Source organism: Podarcis tiliguerta, assembly GCF_965153285.1.
Source record: "Podarcis tiliguerta genome assembly, chromosome: 14".
Lineage (NCBI taxonomy): Eukaryota > Metazoa > Chordata > Lepidosauria > Squamata > Lacertidae > Podarcis > Podarcis tiliguerta.
Genome location: NC_139547.1, coordinates 13859088 through 13880478, shown reverse-complemented (window position 1 = coordinate 13880478; position 21391 = coordinate 13859088).

Genomic DNA, 21391 nt, shown 5'->3' with positions numbered 1-21391 from the left:
GCCCTGCTCAAGCCACTGTGCCACGATGACTTTGCATTAGGAAAAAAAGATTTTGACTTCGAAACAGAGCCTTGCAGTCCCAAATGTAAAGCAGGAGAATAATCTCAGTACTGGTTAACTCACAAATGAGCCGTTATGCCCACAAATAGCACTTTCAATGAAACTGATTCCAGAAGTCGCAAAGCGCTTTAGAATAGCCTTTCTGTAACAGCAACCTTCCCTTCCCCTTTGCTCAGCAATGCGGCATCTCAAAGTGGTTGTGAAGCTGTTTGAAGGAAGTCAAAGTTCCTCTGGACTCATACAAACCTCTTTAGCAGTTCTTTGAGTGCACTGACTTACATGCCACACTTAGTCCTCAATAGCAAGGGAGGAAAAGATTCCAAACTCTCCACAAGAAACATATTAATAAAAGTTCTGTTCTAAGAATTGAAGCAGAAATTACTTTTCCTTCTGCCTTCTGCTTTCTTCTTCTTCTTCTTCTTAAAAGAAAATGTAGCTTCAAGGAACATGAAACGAAGAAAATGATTAATTAAATTCCTTTTTTTTCCTTTGGCGCAATCGGCTTCCCTGTGATTCTTCCTTTTAAGAAGTCACAACAGACACCCAAACTTTAGAATAGATCATTTTAATAAATAATTTTGGGAACAGTCAGTGTTTCTGGCTTTTGTTTGTCGGGGGGGGGGGGGGAGAAGGGCTTTGTTTTGTTGTTTTTTTTAAAGAAAAGCTTCCCCGCTATCACGCCTTTGATTTTATTTTTGTTTCCTCTCCCCAATACTAGATTCCTGACATATGTGGTGTTAATTATACTGTCGTGATTTCCTTTCATTTATGCTGCAAATTACTCCAGTAATTATGCCTTTATTCGCAGAATATATTTTTGAGAGCTGACCTTGGGCTCAGCATGGAATGCAAAATAAGAGAGAGAAGCATTAAAAAGTTCAAGCTGACACTTGAAATATTCCCTGGGAGTTTGTACTGCTTTGCTGAGTTTTTGAATTTTAAATCGGGAGACATCAACACACACACACACAAAAGATAGACTGGCTCCACCAAGAATATTACTTTGACAGAAGTCACTGAGTTCCACAATTAATTCTTGCTTGTAGATCAATGGATTTCAGAAACTGCAAGTTGGCCTGTCGAGATGAAACAAATATAATCGTTAGCGAAATCCTGATTATCTGGAACAATAAGCTGCGAAAGTAGGTCAGTTTAGAGCTGCTTTGAAAGATCCCCCCTCCTTCCTTCCGTAGTATTTCACACTCGATTAATTTCCGTGATGCACTTGACATCTTTGGTAATTGATCACATGCCAATTAGAACTTATCTTTGCACGGACGCATGCAGATCCCACAAAGAGATGCTTTCATGGTGCAAACAGCAAGAGGCAGCAAAATGTTAAGAGAGGGATCTCAAACAGATCTCTTGTGAAGCAACATCTTTTGAGGATGAGGAACGCCCGCTTTCTGCGTGTTCTGACAATGCGGCAATGTTTACAATCCTAGGCGTGTAGGTAAAGTTAAGTCTTCAAGATGAACAGCTCATTGCCTTCTGCCTGTCCCGGTGAATGTTTTATTTGGCTTCACGGTACATGTGATTTTGAGGAAGTGAGCAGCTATGCCTGCAGCCCTGCGTGGCAAAATTGTACCCCAGTCACGCAAAATTCAGTTACTGGGAGAGAGAGAGAGATAATCAGGGGGTAGATAATCTGCTTTGCATGCAGTGGATTCCTGGATCAACCCCTTGCATCTCCAGGTAGGGCTGGGAGACACTCCCTCTCTGAAGTCCCATAGGGCTGCTGTGGGTCAGTGCAGACAATACTAGATGGACCAATAGTTCGACTTGTGATAAGGCTGCTTCCTCTGTTCCTGCACAGGAATGGAGGGGAGAGAGGCACTGAATCTTCCCTCCTACAGGGGTTGGAAATGTCAGGCCAGGGGGCCAAATGTGGCCCTGAAACCCCCCTATTTGGCCCTTAGGGCTCTTCCCGCACCATATTCCTCACCCAGCCGCACCCTCGCTCTCGAGGCTGCCCTTCCCATTGGCTGTGTGCTTGGCATCCCAAGTGCTTTTACCTGTCTGGAATGCAGTACTCTGGTCTCTCCCCCCCCCCTTCTAACTAAAGCTCAGTTAACCAACCCCCCATTAATCATCGGACAGCAGGAATTTTTCACTTTCAAAAAGCAAATCTCGCTCGGAAAATTAGTCATCAATAATTTAAGTTCTGATGCTTAGCTCCCAGTTGTTCTCCCGTGGAACACAATGAGATCTAAAAAATGTCTCCTTTGGGAATACGGCATGAAATATAAAAATCTGACTCGAGCAGACTTTGTTTCCATCAGTGGTCATTACTATATGTACTCAGCCTGAATTGTGCTCTTCAGCTAAGCAGTAACATTTTTTTTCTTTAACAGGTGGGGGGGGATGAGGAAACTGTATCTGAGCACATTTTTGTTTGTTTGTTGAATGTGTGCTTAGACCTGGATTCTGTCTTTAGAAAAGGAAATGATGCCTGTGTGGGTGGGTGTGTGGGGGGGTTGATCTAGATTAGGACTATGGCACAGGGAGTTTGCTGTAATTACTGGATCAACAAAGCATTTTGTTGGATCCAGCATTTTGATGATGATGATGTTTAGTCGTTTAGTCGTGTCCGTCTCTTCATGACCCCATGGACCAGAGCACACCAGGCACTCCTGTCTTCCACTGCCTCCTGCAGTTTGGTCAAGCTCATGCTGGTAGCTTCGAGAACACTGTCCAACCATCTTGTCCTCTGTCATTCCCTTCTCCTTGTGCCCTCAATCTTTCCCAGCATCAGGGTCTTTTCCAGGGAGTCTTCTCTTCTCATGAGGTGGCCAAAGTATTGGAGCCTCAGCTTCACGATCTGTCCTTCCAGTGAGCACTCAGGGCTGATTTCCTTCAGAATGGATAGGTTTGATCTTCTTGCAGTCCATGGGACTCTCAAGAGTCTCCTCCAGCACCATAATTCAAAAGCATCAATTCTTTGGCGATCAGCCTTCTTTATGGTCCAGCTCTCACTTCCATACATCACTACTGGGAAAACCATAGCTTTTACTATACGGACCTTTTTTAAAAAAGGAAATTTGCCAAAAAATCAGCACTTCAAACATGGGTTGCCATACGTCCGTGTTTTCCCGGGCATTTTAACCAATTTTCAAAAATTCCTCCCAGATGCTATTTCCGACGGATGAATCCCGGATACGTCCAGGAAATCCCAGACGTATGCCAGCCCTACCCATTGTTGAAAAGGATAGAGAAAAGGAGTTGCGATGTAGTGGAGGCAGGAACACATCACGACCTAAAAAGTCATTTAGTAAAATATAAATTAGAAGGAAGTTGGTCCAGTTTTGAAATTTTATTTTATTCCCTCGTCTTTTTCCGCTGCACGGTCCCACACTCATTCCTCTGTTCTGGACATACTCCATCTGTGACATGTATTTCCAAATCTGTGATAAGGAATGTGTTGAATACAGATCAGAGATGCTGCAAATGAGTACCCCCATTCTTCCCCGCCCAGAAGACTGAGTGCCCTACACTGGAGAGAAGGGAAAGCACAAAGGCCTTTGAAATCTGAGCTATCTTCTCAGGATAGCCCAGTTGCTGCTGCCCCAAGCTTAACTCTGCCTAATAGGCAATGATTGGGGGTGGGAAGGAGCCAGAACTTATGATGAGATGTCTGTGGAGGATTTTCTCTTGGCTCAGCCAAAGAAAGAAAAATGAACATGTTCATAAAAGGGAACTTGCCTAGTTCAAATGAAGACTCTATTAATGAACCCTTTTATTCCTGGTGTTTTTTCCCCTTCTTTTTTCTTTTTGGAGTGTGTTGGATGTTTTTGCTCTCTCAAAAATAAAACAAAACAATGCTATCTTCTTGCTGGATTCAGCTGGGCTTCCTGGTCACTTTTATCTCTTTGTGTGCATGTGAGCTTCTAATTATACACAAGAGCGAGTGATCTATCCTGTAATTAATAATGAGGCTTGCTTTCACTTGATCCATCTGCACTGGGTTTTCCCTTTCATTGTATTCTCTCCTTACACAGTATCATGCTTATTTAATCTTCTTATAGGTATTTCTTCAGATCTTCCCCCTCTTTTCTGTCAACCTCCCTCATATGTTTCAGTGTAAGTATGATATCTGGAGTGATGGTCCCATTTCATTGCCTTCTCCCCCCCACCCCACCTTTTGATCTTCTCTCTCTGCACACTAGCTTTTGAAAGTCTGAGGATGTGTTTACAGCATCCCATGCAAAATTATTGACGCAGAGTTGAATGAAGAGTCCAGAGACCGTGTGGTGGTGTTTAAATGCAGGAATCTTTTTTGTTCAATGCGGGGCTCAAACCCATGACCCTGAGATGAAGCGTCTCGGCACCCCAGCACACAGAAATAGTCAAAACTTCCCCACAAATTGCCACTGTAACAGCAAAAGTTTTAACTGCTTAACATTTTGTATGTCGGAAAAAACAGCAGCTAATAGCTGGCAAGCCAATAACAGTATTCTATGCCAGAGGTGGGGAAGCTCAGACTCTGAGGTCAAATGTGTCCCTTTGCTCCCAACATCTCTAGGTGGTCCTCAGGAGACTCTCCCCAGGTCACAATCACTGATGCTGCTTCACATCCTCCCTGAATGCTTCTGCTTGTCTGGATGGAGGGCAGAGATGGATGTGAAAGTCCAACTACTTTTGCCTCCAAGTCCTGTAGCCAAGCTGGTTCCAAAAGTCCTTTGTTCCTTTCCTTTGGACCACATCAGTGAGGCTGAGAGGGGGGTCTTTTTGTCTGGGCAGCCCAGGACCTCCATACACATTGCCCCAGGGACCCCAGGGAGGTCACTTTGGTGCTGCTATTGCAGCAAAAAGAATGTAGAAGGTAGCAATTGCATGTTACAGTGGTACCTCGGGTTACAGATGCTTCAGGTTACAGACTCCGCTAACCCAGAAATAGTACCTCGGGTTAAGAACTTTGCTTCAGGATGAGAAGAGAAATCGTGCGGCGGCGGCACGGCAGCAGTGGGAGGCTCCATTAGCTAAAGTGGTACCTTAGGTTAAGAATGGTTTCAGGACCTCTGGAACGAATTAAGTTCTTAATCCGAGGTACCACTGTACTGGCCTCTGCAGCCACAGCAGGTGCTGTGATTCTCCAGCGGCTTGGCTTCACCCCTGGAGGCTCGCTCCATTGTCTCTTGAGACACTCGGATGCCAACAATGTACTTTTGTCTTTGGCCCTGCCCACCAATGGCCCACAGATAGTTGCTCAGAAGAGCCTGCATCCCTTAGGCTGAAACAGGTTCCCCATCTCTGCTCTGTAGGGGGAAAGCTGCTGTTTTCAAGAAATTGATTGCGACGGCCAGAACATGTGAAGAATATTAAAGGTAAAGGGTAAAGGGATCCCTGACCATTAGGTCCAGTTGTGGCCGACTCTGGGGTTGCAGCGCTTATCTCGCTTTATTGGCCGAGGGAGCCGGTGTACATCTTCCGGGTCATGTGGCCAGCATGACTAAGCCTGTTGTGGCGAACCGGAGCAGCACACGGAAATGCCGTTTACCTTCCCACTGGAGCGGTACCTATTTATCCACTTGCACTTTGACACGCTTTCGAACTGCTAGGTTGGCAGGAGCAGGGACCGAGCAACAGGAGCTCACCCCACTGCCGGGATTCGAACCGCCGACCTTCTGATCTGCAAGTCCTAGGCTCTTTGGTTTAACCCACAGTGCCATCTGCATCCCTTTTGTGAAGAATATTAGAGAGGGATAAATAACTGTTCGTTACAAATATTGTTGCCCTCCCCAACTACCTGGAGTATTTGAAAGGCAGTACAACAACATAATAACAGTAAATTTGCACAGACCATTTTGTTGTTGTTGTTGTTGTTGTTGTTAGAAAGAGTCCCTGACTCATGTAGTTTTAAAGATCCCATTAACCTATTTGCCTGATCTTGTCCAAAAGCTTGATTTCAGAGATAGTTGCAGTGCAGAAAAACGAGATGTACCAAAGACTCCTTAAATAAGTAGAACCAGGTCATGTGAATTGGGAAACCTGTCTCTGGGCTGCACCGTTTCAGGCTGCATGTGACATAATGCTCTGCTATTATTATTATTTTTTAAATCACATAGGAAACTAGTATGTTAGGAAGAAATCTAGACCATTAAATGCTAGGTTTCTATATGTGATGATTACCCAGCTGTTTTTATTTAAAACAAACAGACAAACAGGTTGCAGGGTGGGTGGGAGAGTTATAATCGCTATGGTGAATTATGGGTGGGGGACAAAGTGAACCTGGATGCCCCCCCCCCGATGAATCAGACAGTCTCCAATATGCCACAGACCAAGGCAGGCTGTTTCCAAGTGCAAAATTGGGACACCTGAGATCCCAAAGCAGGTTCTGAATCTAAATCTTGTGATCACTGGACACCCGTACCTGGAAGCCACTGCTTTGTATGCAAACTAGTTAGGTGTAGTGATTCAGTTACAATAAACATTGGTTAAAGCTTTTCATTTTAAGTGGAATTAAAGGTGGCAAAGCCACTTCCGGCCTGCCCAGGAGGTGGGGTTGCGGGCTTCACGCCCACCCCCACGTGAGCGGGGGCTGGTTTCAGCCCCCGGGAGAACAGGGGAATCCCGGCTGCGTCTTCCCCCCCCCCAGCCAGCCAATCGGCTGGCTGGGGGTGTGTGGCCTGCCCTATTTAGGGCTGGTGCAGAGGGGGCTCGGCCTCTTTTCGCCAGCTAGCCACCACGTTTTCCCACCCTCCCTCCCTTTAGGTGGGCTTTAGGTAGGTCTCTGACTTTGCTATGGACTTCGGTCTGTCGCCGCAAGGGGCATGGTGGGAATTTTTCCCAATTGGCAATTTACAGCCATTTGGTTTTTCGCCTACCTTGTAGCAACTCGTCACAACTCCTCGGCATTGGCGGTTAGGCATTGGTAAGAAGGGCTAAGAGGATGTGTATGTGTGGGAGGAACGCCATCACCTCCCCCCAGTGAACGAAGGGTGGTCCGATAAAGGACTCCGGGGGGGGGGGGGTGGCCCTGTCCAAAGCCTATGGAGGTGTGGGCCAAGGGCACACCCCAGAGCGGTGACCTGGGGGAGCTCCTAGTTGACGTGCCTCAGCAGGAGACTCCCCCTCTATGGTGTTAACCCTTCCCGTGTCTCCAGCAAATGGGCTGGAGCCGGATAGTCGATAGGACCAATGCCTAAGCCAATGCCTCTCATTCCTGAATTCAACAAAGTTGTGGCCTAATTCGCCCATTTAACCTTAAATTATGGTGTCTCGTGTCTTTATTTATCCTGGTGGGGGGCGGGAACTTGCCACGCAAAGATCAAATTGGGGCTTTGCGCTCTTTCTCTCTCTCTCTGCATTTCAACTGGGTATTTGAATGGATCTTCAGATGCAAAAAACCCAACCCATCTTTGAAACCTCCCTTACAAAGCAAAAAAGGCAGAGATCTGAGCCTGGGCATCTGTGTGAGAAAACTTGTTTGATTATAGCATTAGCATTCAGTCTGTCACAATGAGTCTTTGGGTTCAACATCCCATTAAGATGAATAGGTGATGTTCATACCTTGGGGCTGTAGATTCAACCAAGGCAGTGCTCTGTTATTTACATACTATGTATATAGAGACAGAGAGAGAGAGAGAGCCAGAAGACCTGTGGATTTCAGGGTGTGTGTGTATGTTTTCCCCCCTGAAGGGAAAAGCTTTGTGTTTCAAGAGAACAGAGCAGAGTTTGCAAAAAGGCCCCAGATCAGCAGTGCTGATGGATTTGGAGAGCCGCCAGCTATTACTTTAAACAGCAAGAGATCAAATAAGCTTTCACCACCTGGGTTCAGATCCGAGCCTGGGTCAGATCTGCAGGTGTTGGTTTGCTCCAGGAATTCAATCCGTTCCCCCTTCCCTGCAAAAAAATCATTTATCTACCCACTTCCCTTCAAGGAAACATGATGCTGTTATGCAACCTGTTCTGACCTTAACGATGTGCATTAAATCTGGGCACCCCCCCCATTTTCCATCTCCATCCCATTTTACTCTTTAAAAAAGGGTTGCATCCTTCATCCCGCTTTTCTCTACTTCATCATTTTTTTATTTTTTTTATTGCACCTTCCTTTGAGATTTGACACATCTTTTTTAATTGTATTCATGACATCGTTTCTTCCTTTCCTACATTGCTTCCTCCAGTCCTCTTGGGTAAGAGCTGTGGCTTAGCTGTAGAGCCTTGCTTTGCACACAAAAGGTCCTGTTTTCAATCTCCCGGTAGGGCTGGAGCTGTCTGGAAACCTGGAGACAGCTGCCAGTCAGTGTAGACAATATTAAGCAGGATGGACCAGGTGTCTGACTCCGTATAAGGCAGCAGCCTATGTTCCTAGCCAACACTGGGCTCTTGGAATGCCACATTGTTGTTGCTGTGAACTCAGGAAAAAGGAGTCGCGAGGCCATTCACTCTGGGGCAAACCCTCTTTCTGAGTTTTGCAAAAGAAAAAAGTTCAGCTCAACCTTTTTTGAATTTTCCAGGAGCACTGTAAATCTCAGGATGTGGCAGCATGTCCATCATTAGAATGGGTGGAGTGTGTCTGTGAGGAGTCTAAGCCTTTCTATAGTGCACACTTCACCTGCTTTAACGATGGCCATGCTCCTAGCTCCTGAGATTTACAACTCCCATGAACCTTCAAAAAGATGAAGCAGGGGAAATGTGCAAACCCAGAAAGAGGTTTTCATGGAAGGGGGTGCATTGCTAGGAGATGGCAATAAAGACCCACATCGGGGTGTTTTTCCCCCCTTCCATTTTGCACTCATTCAAACATAAGTCAGTTCTGTCCTGTTTCCATGCTGGGGGGAAAAATCTGCATGGATTTAGTAATTTTTAAAAAATGTTAATTTACTTAAAGATTGATTAAAGGATGATTTCCTTCCTTCCTTCCTTCCTTCCTTCCTTCCTTCCTTCCTTCCTTCCTTCCTTCCTTTCTCTGTTCCTGCCACACAGGTTGAAAATCCCATGGAGGCAGTCTTGTTTTTCCCATATGGACTCTGTTAAGTTGTGGGTGAACATATCAGATGACACAACGATTCTTCAAACAGCTCCTGTTTATTCACAGGCCAGAACAGATTTGAACTGAAGGGTTCAGCCAGCCCGCTTATATAGAGCTCCAGTACAATGCAACTGTAACCATTTTCTGTAACTATCCAATCACTGAACAACTGAATGTCACTTTCAATCCCTTATTTGCATATGTGGACCTGAGTGAAAACTATCTACAGTATCCCGCTGCTGGCCCAGAGTGAGAAATAACAGGCTCCTTCCAGACTTTCGCTGGTTTGCACAACCAAAGTGGATTCTATCACTTTTTTAAAAAGTTGCTTTTTGCAATTAGGAAAGTGACAGTGAATCGCACTGGAAAGTGTGGAATGAATGAATGATCAACGGGAAGAGGTCTCAACACCCCACAAGCAAACCAGAATGAATGCTTTAAAAAGACAGGATGTAGTCTAACCTCTCTGCCAGTAAGTCAGGATGAATGCTCAATATACAGCAATCATAAAAGAGGTAAAAGGTGAAGGTAAAGAGACCACTGACCATTAGGTCCAGTCGTGGCCGACTCTGGGGTTGCAGCGCTTATCTCACTTTATTGGCTGAGGGAGCCGGCATACAGCTTCGGGTCATGTGGCCAGCATAACTAAGCTGCTTCTGGTGAACCAGAGCAGTGCACGGAAACGCCGTTTACCCTCCCGCCGGAGCGGTACCTATTTATCTACTTGCACTTTGATGTGCTTTCAAACTGCTAGATTTGCAGGAGCAGGGACGGAGCAACGGGAGCTCACCCCGTCGCGGGGATTTCAACTGCCGACCTTCTGATCGGCAAGTCCTAGGTTCTGTGATTTAACCCACAGTGCCACCTGCATCCCCATAAAAGAGGACAGCTATGTAAAAACCTTCTGAAACATTTAGGGGGTTAATAACTACCTAACACTGTACAGTTTTTGGTATTTATTAACAGCTCACCATTGCACTTCTGTGATCAACTTGGCTCTTGCCACAGCTCCCAAAAGCATATGAACCAGTTCTGGATAAAACTCCTGGCTTATAGGTTTTATTTTCCATATCGCTGGCTCTCGTATTCTGCACACATTGGCTTCCCAGGCTGGAGAACTCCAGCCGTTTCAGTAAACGGTGATACAATTTCTACCAATTTGTCGCTGACAAAGAAGTCTTTTCAAAATTGAGTTGGCTTCCTTTTTGTTCGAAGCACTAGTAAACACAATTAGCCTCATTAACCCCGGCTTCTGATTCACAACAGAAAATTAGCCTACAATCACTGAGTGGCTGGAAAGCGCTCTTGTAATTAGTCCTCTGCAGTCTGCAAAGAGAAATCCATTCTGTGAGATATTAGCAAGCATATGACTTCAATCAAGGGCTTTGCTGGAAACAACAACAGCAACCGAAAACAAAGGACACAAACCCTTGATCTAGTCTATGGCTGCTGTTTTCTATTGGTGCAAACCTCTTTGGGTGGAATGTGAACCCTACTCCTAATAAGAGAAATTTATTTCCATTGCCATCCATTGGGAGAGGATTTCGTTCTATAATTCCTAATGTATGCTGATATAACTGCATTGAGATGGATGACTGACTTGCAGTCTCTGATTAGCAAGAGGAAGGGGAAGAAGGACTCCACCAGATATCTAGGTCCAAGGAGCAAACTTCAAATGATTTTATGCTTGTTTTATTTATTTGATTAATTCACCTCAGTTTTCACCTCAGTTTTCAGCCAGGGTGAATTATATTAGATCAATTAAAAACAACAAGAAGCAATAGAGTCCTTGCCTGCACAGACACAGCATGAAAGGAAAAAGACTACAAAATGTGCATGTTAAGGAAAGTTCAGGTAAAAATGTAAAATTCATGAAAATAACATATCTTAGCCAAAACTCAATGGCGTAGCGTGGGGGGTGCAGGGGGGGCCGGCCGCACCGGGCGCAACATCTGGGGGTTAGGGTTAGGGGGCGCAAATCCATGGGTTAGGGGGTGCAAATCCACGGGTTAGGGGGCGCAAATTACTTGCCTTGCCCCGGGTGCTGACAACCCATGCTACGCCACTGCCAAAACTACATGCAAAACTGCATCCATTAGGAGATATGCAGATGAAAACATGTACAAATTTCCATGTGGGCTTTAAAAAAAAAGACAAAAAGACAGCTAGCTAACCAGTGCAGAAGCTGGCCCAAGAGATGGGAATAACTAGAAATCGAGAGAAACCAAAATGAACAGATTCACCCATCATGGGGATAGTACAGCTTAATGAGACGAAGTTTGTTATGCCCGATTTGATTTGACTATAAAATGTCACTATCCAAGGGACATTTTCTCAGGGAAGAAATTTTCTGGGGATGGGTTGGAATTGAGGAAGAATGTGTTTTTTAGATTGAACCGACTGGTGTGCAGAAGGTGATTGCTTTGTAATTGGTAGAGGTGTTTATGACTTATTCCAATATCTAGATTTTTCAGTAATTTCCCTAGCTTATTAGATTTCCCTGTCATCATATTATATCCGTCATTAAGGCAAAAGGCAAAATGGTCTTTTCTTCAACTCTCCCTCCTCAGGGGGAAAAAGAAGTGGAGCCACAAAATCTCTATTTGCTCATTTCCTCCAACACATTCCAGTTACGTGACAGGGCTGAGGTGAGGAGTGAGGACATGCTCAATGGTCTTAGCCCCACTATTGCATTCCATATGGCCCATTCCTGCTGCTCTTTGTGTGTTTCAGCTGAACTTTGGCAACAGGGAATCTACTGTCCTTGAGTAGGCTCCTGGAACAAGGGCACTTTTAGCTTGGTATTGTCTACACTGACAGGTGGTGGGTCTCCACAGGTCTGTCCTACCTGGAGATACCAGGGATTGAACCTGAGAACTTCTGCAGGAAAAGCAGATGTTCTGCAACTGAGTTTTAGCTCCTTCACAAATAACGATGATGATGATGATGATGTTTAGTTGTTTAGTCGTGTCCGACTCTTTGTGACCCCCTGGACCAGAGCACGCCAGGCATGCCTGTCTTCCACTGCCTCCCGCAGTTTGGTCAAACACATGCTGGTAGCTTCGAGAACACTGTCCAACCATCTCGTCCTCTGCTGTCCCCTTCTCCTTGTGCCCTCCATCTTTCCCAACATCAGGGTCTTTTCCAGGGAGTCTTCTCATGAGGTGGCCAAAGTATTGGAGCCTCAGCTTCAGGATCTGTCCTTCCAGTGAGCAATCAGGGCTGATTTCCTTAAGAATGGAGAGGTTTGATCTTCTTGCAGTCCATGGGACTCTCAAGAGTCTCCTCCAGCACCATAATTCAAAAGCATCAATTCTTTGGCGATCAGCCTTCTTTATGGTCCAGCTCTCACTTCCATACATCACTACTGGGAAAACCATAGCTTTAACTATACGGGCCTTTGTTGGCAAGGTGATGTCTCTGCTTTTTAAGATGCTGTCTAGGTTTGTCATTGCTTTCTTCCCAAGAAATAATAATACAGTGGTACCTCAGGTTACATACGCTTCAGGTTACATACGCTTCAGGTTACCTACTCTGCTAACCTAGAAATAATGCTTCAGGTTAAGAACTTTGCTTCAGGTTGAGAACAGAAATCGTGCTCCAGCAGCCCGGCAACAGCAGGTGGCCCCATTAGCTAAAGTGGTGCTTCAGGTTAAGAACAGTTTTAGGTTAAATACGGACCTCTGGAACGAATTAAGTACTTAACCTGAGGTACCACTGTAATAATAATAAATTATTTATAGCCCGCCCATCTGGCCGTGTTTCCCCAGCCACTCTGGGCAGCTCCCAACATAATATTAAACAGAATAAAATTTCAAAATTGAAAACTTCCCTAAACAGGGCTGCCTTCAGATGTCTTCTAAAAGTCAGGTAGTTGTTTATCTCCTTGACATCTGATGAGGGGCTTCTTTTAGTATCAAGGGAAGAAAGATAAAGATAAAATCAGTGGAGGACAAGAACATATTTCTAGAAACCTACGAGGAGGACCTACAGAAGGGAACTTTAAAAGTAACAGACCCATCGGAATCATCAGAGGAAGGGAGTGAAGGCGTGACAGGAGCAAAACCAAAGAGGACACGAAAGAAAAAGACACCACCGGACTCGACAGACAAGGATAAGACGTTGGGAGCAACTGGAGGAACATAATAGAATAAATTCATCATGTCTCTGCAAATTTTAAGCTGGAACTGCAATGGTCTTAACTCAATTAGAAGGAGGAAATCGATCTTTCATATCTTAAAAAAGGAACAATTGGACTTAATTTGCTTACAAGAGACACATGTGACAAGGCTCCATAGGAAAATTTTAATTAATAAAAGACTGGGCCAAGAATTTATCTCATCTGATAAAGTTAAAAAAAGAGGGGTTGTAATATATGCTAAAGAGAGCCTCTCACCAAAGTTTATGTTCAAAGATGAACAAGGGAGATATTTGGCAATTGAAATCCAATATCATGGACAAAAATATTTGATAGTAGGTGTGTATGCACCTAATGATGGAAAATCTGAGTTTTTCAAGAAGTTGCATGAGACATTGATGGACTATTTGGAGTACGACGTGATGTTGATGGGTGACATGAATGGAGTAGTTTCGACAAATATGGATAAGGCACAACGACAGGTAGTCACCAAAGATGGGAGACTACCAAAAACCTTTTTTGAATTGACTGACAATCTGGATTTGGTGGACATTTGGAGAACTAAAAACCCCTTAGGAAAAGAGGGTACTTTCTTTTCTGAAGCCAAAATGACCTGGACAAGAATCGACCAGATATGGATTACGAGAGGACTGGTACCGAAGACAAAAAAAGTAGTAATCTGCCCAAAGACTTGTTCCGACCATAATGCTGTTAAGATGGTAATGAACCTAATACCAACTGGTTCCTTTAGATGGAGGATGAATGACACTCTGTTTAGAGACGAGGAAATAACTAAGAAGGCCCAGAAAACCCTGAAGGACTATTTTGAGATAAATTTGAACACTACGGTGGAGAAAAGAACTGTATGGGACGCAAGTAAAGCTGTTATGAGAGGGTTTCTGATTCAACAGAATACATTTAAGAAGAGATTACAAAAGGAAAAAAGAGAAAAGATCCTAGAGAAAATCAATGAGGGAGAAAAGAGACTAAGAGCAAAACCAAAATCACAGGAAATTTTAAGAGAAATTAAGTTATATCAAGTTGAATACATGCAAATGATAAATCAAGAAATTGAATGGAAAATAAAGCAAATGAGACAACGGACTTTTGAATCAGCAAACAAATGTGGAAAGTTACTGGCATGGCAAATAAAGAAGAGACAAAAACAGAACACGATAACAAATTTGGAAGTGGAAGGAAGAAATATACAGAACCCAGTGGAAATAAGGACTGCCTTTCAAAAATATTTTAAACAGCTTTACTTTCAGCAACCCCAGAATGAAGCAGATATAGAGGAATTTTTGAAAGAGAACAGGCTATCGAAAATATCTCAAGAAAGCAGATTGAAACTGAGCGATAGGATAACAGATCAAGAAATTCAGAGTGCCATTCAGAATATGCAACTAGGCAAGTCTCCAGGACCGGACGGACTGACTGCCAAATACTATAAAGTATTGAAGGATTGGTTAATTCAGCCGTTGAAAGATGTTTGTAATGAAATACTTCAGGGGGAAAAAGCACCAGAAACGTGGAAAGAAGCTTTTGTCACGCTTATACCGAAGATAGAGACTGAAAAACATCAACTTAAAAACTACCGCCCAATATCGTTATTGAATGTGGATTACAAAATATTTGCAGATATTTTGGCTAGAAGATTTAAGAAAGTATTAATAGAGGAGATTCATAAAGATCAAGCAGGCTTTCTCCCAGGAAGACATTTATCTGACAATGTGAGGAATATAATAGACATATTGGAATTTTTGGAGGAAAAAATAAATACAAAAGCAGTTTTGATATTTGTGGATGCGGAGAAGGCCTTCGACAATATTTCTTGGAGTTTTTTGAAGAAGAATCTCCAAGGTATGGGGGTAGGCCAAGAATTTGAAAATGGTATAAGTGCAATCTATTCTGAACAAAAAGCTAAACTAATTGTAAATAATGTAATAACTGAGGAGTTCAGAATAGAGAAAGGCACACGACAAGGTTGCCCAATTTCCCCTTTGCTTTTTATATCAGTCCTGGAGGTGTTGCTGAATATGATTAGAAAGGACCAATTGGTTAGAGGGATACAGGTCGGATCTAAACAATATAAATTAAGAGCATTTGCAGATGATTTAGTTTTGACACTGCAGGAACCAGAATCCAGTGTAAAAAGAGTCTTAGAATTGATTCAAGAGTTTGGTCGATTGGCAGGGTTTAAACTAAACAAAGTTAAAACTAAGGTTTTGACAAAGAATTTAACAGAAACTGAGAAAGAAAAGTTTCAGAATGAGACAGGATTGACAATAGTGAAAAAAGTGAAATACCTGGGAATTATTATGTCTGCTAAAAATGGGAACTTATATAAAGATAACTACGATAAATGTTGGTCGGAGATAAAGAAAGATCTAGAAATATGGTCTAATTTGAAACTCTCGCTAATGGGTCGCATTGCTGTGATAAAGATGAATGTACTGCCAAGAATGTTGTTTTTATTTCAGACGTTGCAGATTATAGACAAAATTGACTGTTTCAGGAAGTGGCAAAAGGACATATCTAGATTTGTCTGGCAGGGCAAAAAGCCAAGGATAAAATTTAAAATATTAACTGATGTTAAGGAAAGAGGGGGCTTTGCCCTGCCAGACTTGAAACTTTATTATGAAGCAGCAGCTTTTTGCTGGCTAAAAGAATGGCTACTTCTGGAAAACACCGACATATTGGACTTAGAAGGATTTAATAATGCTTTTGGTTGGCATGCATATCTATGGTATGACAAGGTTAAAGTGCACAAAATGTTTAAAATCCACATTGTCAGAAATGCACTGTTTAAAGTTTGGATGAGGTATAAAGATTTGCTTGAAAATAAGACTCCAAGGTGGTTGTCCCCAATGGAAGCAAAAGCACTAAAAAAACTCAATATGGAGGCCAATTGGCCAAAATATTGGGAGATTTTAGAGCAAGATGGTGATAAAGTGAAATTACAGAGTTATGATAAATTAAAAAGCAAGGTTCGAGATTGGCTCCATTATCATCAAATAATGGAGGCTTTCAAAATGGATAGAAAAATTGGCTTCCAGGTGGAAAAATCAAAATTGGAAACAGAACTGTTAGAACCTAAAACTAAGATTCTGTCAAGAATGTATAACTTGCTGTTGAAATGGAATACACAAGATGAGGAAGTGAAATCAGTGATGGTTAAGTGGGCCCAAGATTTGGGTCATAACATAATGTTTGCTGACTGGGAAAGGTTATGGACCACTGGTATGAAATTTACAGCATCTAATGCCTTAAGAGAGAATATTATGAAAATGATATACAGGTGGTACATGACACCAGTCAAGCTTGCAAAAATCTATCACTTACCTGACAATAAATGTTGGAAATGTCAAGAGGCTGAAGGTACATTCTTTCACCTTTGGTGGACGTGCCCAAGGATAAAGACATTCTGGGAGATGATTTATAATGAACTGAAAAAAGTTTTTAAATACACATTCTTGAAGAAACCAGAGGCCTTTCTCCTGGGTATGGTTAGCCAACAGGTGCACAAGAAGGATAGGACATTTTTTATGTATGCTACAGCAGCAGCAAGGATACTTATCGCACAGTATTGGAAGACCCAACAGTTACCCACACTGGAAGAATGGCAGATGAAAGTCATCGACTACATGGAATTGGCAGAAATGACTGGCAGAATCAGAGACCAGGGTGAAGAGACGGTGAAGGAAGACTGGAGAAAATTTAAGGACTATTTACAGAAACATTATAAGATGACATCGGATTGAGGGCGGATGGGTATTTGGGAAAAAGTGAATAGAGAAAGATTTAATATTTTGTCAGACTTAAGGAAATGCAACCATTTACTAGACTTTAAGAGTATTAGAAAATTAAAATATGATAGAGGAAAAGAATTTGCAGACAGAATATTTGATTTGGAATACAGAGAAGGAAGGTCTGGGGAAGTCGGAGAAAGAAGTCAATGTAACGAATATAAGGAGACAAAAATTGTTTTTAATATGTTTATTCTCTTTGTTGTATTTTGTTGTTTTGTGTTTGTGTGTTGTAGTATCTATTTTTCTGTTTTTTCTGTTTTTTCTTTTTCTTTTCCCTTTAGGTGCTGTTGTGAGGTGGTTTGTTTATTGTTGTTTTAAGTTTTTGTCATAAAACTCAATAAAATATTATTTAAAAAAAAAAAAGACATCTGATGAGGGGCGTTCCACAGGGTGGGTGCCACTACAGAGACGGCCCTCTGCCTGGTTCCCAGTAATCTCACTTTTCGCAGTGAGGAAACCTCCAGAAGGTCCTCAGCGCTGGACCTCAGTGTCTGGGCTGAATGATGGGGGTGGAGATGCTCCTTCAGGTATTCTGGGCCGAGGCCGTTTAGGGCTTTAAAGGTCAGCACCAGCACTTTGAATTGTGCTCGGAAATGTACTGGGAGCCAATGTAGGTCTTTCAGGACCAGTGTTATGTGGTCTTGGCGGCCACTCCCAGTCCCCAGTCTAGCTGCCGCATTCTGGATTAGTTGCAGTTTCCAGGTCACCTTCAAAGGTAGCCAGGTTCTAAACTGCAGAAGGAACTTAAACAAGACTTCCCACTGCATGGGTTCAGCCTGAATTTGTAGGGGTCCAGAGATGCAACAGAGAAGATGGACAAAACAAGTGCATTGGAATTCAAGTGGCTGAATTTACGTGCGTGAGAATGACTGGAAAGGGGGTCATGTGTTAAGGTATCTGGGGATGCACACAGCATACATGTTTACATTCTAAGAGGGGGGCAACCAAAATGGTCAAAGGCCTGGAAACGATGCCTTATGAGGAATGGCTAAGGGAGCTGGGCATGTTTAGCCTGGAGAAGAGGAGGTTAAGGGGTGATATGATAGCCATGTTCAAGTATATAAAAGGATGTCACATAGAGGAGGGAGAAAGGTTGTTTTCTGCTGCTCCAGAGAAGAGGACACGGAGCAATGGATCCAAACTACAAGAAAGAAGATTCCACCTAAACATTAGGAAGAACTTCCTGACAGTAAGAGCTGTTCGACAGTGGAATTTGCTGCCAAGGAGTGTGGTGGAGTCTCCTTCTCTGGAGGTCTTTAAGCAGAGGCTTGACAACCATATGTCAGGAGTGCTCTGATGGTGTTTCCTGCTTGGCAGGGGGTTGGACTCGATGGCCCTTGTGGTCTCTTCCAACTCTATGATTCTATGATTCTATGATTCTAAGCTGAATTTGTTGGCAAGATCCCAAATGCTCTGCACATTCTTGATATAAAGGAATCACTCTATTAAACGTCCCTCTCATTTTCAGTTGTGCCCTGCAAAGTGCAGATGGGCCCCCTGGGAAGGATATCCATTTGAACCAAGTTGATTGGCCCATGCGAAATGGAACTCCAACTGTTCCATCCCAACTAAACTGCAAATGAGAAGTCTTTATAACTCAAGGAAGGAGTTCATCCAGTCCACTTTGTATGTTTATTGCAAAGCACTAAAGTAACTGAAGAGTAACTAAATGGAGGGAGCCTAATTTTATTTATTAGATGCCTCAAGCACTTATGATAGAAATGGAACAATGTTAGTGAAATGAATATTGCATGCTCATTTCAGAGCAGGGGCGGGGGGGGGGCAGAACGCTTGCAAGACTGTGGACGAGCGAAGCCTCCAAACCCCAGCCGTGCCCATTCATGCGAAAGGCACCCTTGTGTTCAAAATGATGGTTCTAGGAATGTCAGCCAATCAAGCAGTCTAATTGGAAGAACTATTTAAGTGTCTCAACATGGAGGTGGCTGATTTTTAACCTTTTAACTCCACTTAGTTCGCCCAAGTCGTGGCTGTAAAGATGCCACCTTCTTTTCCATTGTTCACCACTGGGTTGCACAGTTGTGGTTTTAAAAGTGCCATTGATTTGAGCAAAGGATGAGCAATAGCTCAGAGGCAGGGCATCTGTTCTGCATACAGAAGGTCCAAGGTTCCCCAAGTAAGGCTGGGGAAGACTTCTGGATGGAAAACCTGGAGAGCCTCTGCCTTTGTAGATGATACTGGGCTAGACAGACCAACGGTCCAATTTGATATAAGTCAGATTCCCACTGTATATTCCTGTGACTGTTGGTCTAGGGCTAGAGAGACCCGGGTTCAAATCCTCAGCCATGAAGCTCGCTGGATGACCTTGGGCCAATCCCTATCTTTCTGAGAGCCAGTGTGGTGTAGTGGTTAAGAGCAGGAGTCTCGTAATCTGGGGAACCGGGTTCGATTCCCCGCTCCTCCACCTGCAGCTGCTGGGTGACCTTGGGCTAGTCACACTTCTCTGAAGTCTCTCAGCCCCACTCACCTCACAGAGTGTTTGCTGTGGGGGGGGGGGGAGGAAGGGAAAGGAGAATGTTAGCCGCTTTGAGACTCCTTAGGGTAGTGATCAAGCGGGATATCAAATCCAAACTCCTCCTCCTCTTCTTCTCTGTGTAACATGCTTCACAGGATTGCTGAGAGGGTAAAAGAAGGTAGAACCACTGAGCTCCTTGGAGGGCTGTAGGGATTGGCTGTCAGGAATGTGATGGAATGGGGAGGAGCAAGACCAGTGCATTCCTGCCCCCACCTTTAAAACATCTTTGGAACTTGGTAGGGCTGTAAGCAAGTGGCTGCAGGAGGGACCATTTTACTAAATGTTGGGAGGATAAATTATCCAACAGTTGCTTGGGGTTGGGGCTCACCAAAGACAGCAACATAACATTTTTGCTTCCCAACCCCTAAGGTGTTTTATTTAAAAATCTTTTTGCCACCACAAGTGGCAGCAGTTGCAGCTGTGATGCCTCCCCACAAAAAAAGGAACATTTGTCCAAAAGTTTATCCAACCATTATTTTAATGCTGTTCCCTTTGTTTTTGCATTTTGATGACTTCCATGTTATTATGAGGTTATGTTTTCTAAGCTGCATGGAGTCTACTTGTTGAAAAAAGATGGGGTTTCATCATTCAACCTGTGGGTGGCCAACGTGGTGCTTCCCAGATGTTGATGGACTCCAGTTCCCATCAGTCCCAGCCAACATGGCCAACGGAAGGGAATGATGGGAGTTGTAGTCCTGCAACATTCAGAGGGCACCACACTGGCTACTCCTGATTTGAGCAGTCGAGTTGTGGGCAAGATTCTTGCAGACTTTCACCTCGATTTAGCAAGGAGGCTTGCAGAAACTGATGCTGATATAGATTCACACTGGCATCTGCTTTGCTTTGAACTGGCTGCGTGCATCTTTGTTATGGTTGTGGAATATGCACCTCTGTGATAATCCTTTAGTTATTGTGCATGACTAGATGCAAGTAATTAGTGCTGTATCAATGCCAAATGGTATGTATATTTTGAACAGTGACCCTACTTCTGCTACTTTTCTTCTTCTCCTTCTTGCTTGTTTGTACTTTTATTTCTAAGTAGCAATACCCCAAATAGCACCAAAGTGTGTTTTGAATGGCTCATTTCTAACAGCAGCAACAACCGGAATACAGAAAAGGGCCATTTTTAGCATTAATTTTCTGGGAGTTGTGGCCGGGTAATTATGCACAAGAAAGGTCACCTTGTACACTCGTCTCAGACATGGGAAGCTGGCTAAGAGGGGCTTCATGGTAAACAAAATAGTCAATCAGAGAGGCAAACATCTCCATTTTGACTTCCTTGTCATCTTGTTTCCCCAAGATGCTAAAATATATCGATTCTTTTATTATGCTCATGCATTTTGTTTTACTCGCTCTGAATGAACAGCAAATAGCACCATTGGGAGCTGTGTGGGAATCAAAGTGTGTGTGTGTGTGTGTGTGTGTGTGTGTTTTAAGCACTGCCCTGTTCAGTTTCTAAAACCAGAGATCTAATTACTTCTTTGCCTGGAGCACTTTAGTGCCTGGGAAATGCATAGCGCCGGTCCAGTCATTCAATAACCACTGCTCATCATCTGCGACATGCAGGGCAGAGACAGACTAAGCATATTCCTTGTTAATTGAGCAATTGAGTTACAGTCATACCTTGGTTGCTGAACGCCTTGGTACATGTACGTTTCGGCTCCCAGACGATCGAAAACTGGAAGTGAGTGATCCAGTTTTCGAACGATTTTCAGAAGCCGAATGTCCAGCACGGCTTCCGATTGGCTGCAGGATGCTTCTGTTGATGGAGAAGGCAAGCTTTATTCCACATATTAGATTCCCCAAAGAGAAAAGATAGTATATTAATATTTCCATCCGAAACATATTCAAAAAAATTAAACCGGTCCAAAATGCAGCAG